Source organism: Arachis ipaensis, chromosome B7 (genome assembly GCF_059453495.1).
Source record: "Arachis ipaensis isolate K30076 ecotype BB chromosome B7, ASM5945349v1, whole genome shotgun sequence".
NCBI lineage: Eukaryota > Viridiplantae > Streptophyta > Magnoliopsida > Fabales > Fabaceae > Arachis > Arachis ipaensis.
In genome coordinates, this window is record NC_142442.1 from 97,724,423 (window position 1) to 97,725,943 (window position 1,521).

At 37.5% G+C, this 1,521-nt stretch overlaps 1 non-coding gene across 1 annotated transcript; it reads right to left on the minus strand.

Annotated features, from left to right (window-relative positions):
- Nucleotides 1–1,020: 1,020 nt before the first annotated feature.
- Nucleotides 1,021–1,128, minus strand: LOC148553463 (small nucleolar RNA R71). The gene has a single exon (XR_015892746.1). It is a non-coding gene; the product is annotated as a small nucleolar RNA R71 (small nucleolar RNA).
- Between the last annotated feature and the right edge of the window lie 393 nt (nucleotides 1,129–1,521).

Here is a 1,521-nt window from a genome sequence, read left to right on the forward strand (position 1 = left end):
TTGCGGTTTAAAGTTTCAAACAGGCTCATATTTTAGTATTAAATAGTATAAGTGTCGTCGTAATATCCGAGCTATCAGAGTTACGCAGCCAGAAGCGTGAGCTTTGGTAGTTAGGGTGTTACAAACTCCCTCTCTCTCTAATTTTCGAAAATATCTTCCCTCTTTTTCAAAATTTCTTTTTAATTAACTAATTATTTTAATTTTTGATTTTAATTTTCGAAAAATTACTAACCTTTTTTAAAAACTATTTTCGAAAATCACTAACTCTTTTTCAAAAATAATTTTCGAAAATTCTCCTTCTCTCTCATCTCCTTCTATTTATTTATTCATCTACTAACACCTCTCTTCATCCCACATCTCTGCTCTCCTTACCCTTGTGTTTCTTTCTTTACATTACATTCTTTTCTTCTTCTACTCACACAGGGAAACCTCTATACCTGTGGTAAAAAGGATCCCTATTATTATTTTTCTGTCCCTCTTTTTCATATGAGCAGGAGCAAGGACAAGAACATTCTTGTTAAAGCAGATTCAGAACCTGAAAGGACTCTGAAGAGGAAACTAAGAGAAGCTAAATTACAACAATCCAGCAAGCACCTTTCAGAAACTTTTGAACAGGAAGAGGAGATGGCAGCCAAAAATAATAATAATGCAAGGAGGATGCTTGGTGACTTTACTGCACCTAATTCCAATTTACATGGAAGAAGCATCTCCATTCCTGCCATTGGAGCAAACAATTTTGAGCTGAAACCTCAATTAATTTCTCTGATGCAGTAGAACTGCAAGTTTCATGGACTTCCATCTGAAGATCCTTTTCAGTTCTTAACTGAATTCTTGTAGATCTGTGATACTGTTAAGACTAATGGAGTAGATCCTGAAGTCTACAGGCTCATGCTTTTCCCTTTTGCTGTGAGAGACAGAGCTAGAATATGGTTAGACTCTCAACCCAAAGATAGCCTGAACTCTTGGGATAAGCTGGCCAAGGCTTTCTTAGCCAAGTTCTTTCCTTCTCAAAAGCTGAGTAAGCTTAGAGTGGATGTTCAAACCTTCAGACAGAAAGAAGGTGAATTCCTCTATGAAGCTTGGGAGAGATACAAAGAACTAACCAAAAAGTGTCCTTCTGACATGCTTTCAGAATGGACCATCCTGGATATATTCTATGATGGTCTATCTGAATTGGCTAAAATGTCATTGGATACTTCTGCAGGTGGATCCATTCACCTAAAGAAAACACCTGCAGAAGCTCAAGAACTCATTGACATGGTTGCTAATAACCAGTTCATGTACACTTCTGAGAGGAATCCTGTGAGTAATGGGACGCCTATGAAGAAGGGAGTTCTTGAAATTGATACTCTGAATGCCATACTGGCTCAGAATAAAATATTGACTCAGCAAGTCAATATGATTTCTCAGAGTCTGAATGGAATGCAAGCTGCATCCAACAGTACTCAAGAGGTATCTTCTGAAGAAGAAGCTTATGATCCTGAAAACCCTGCAATAGCAGAGGTGAATTACATGGGTGAA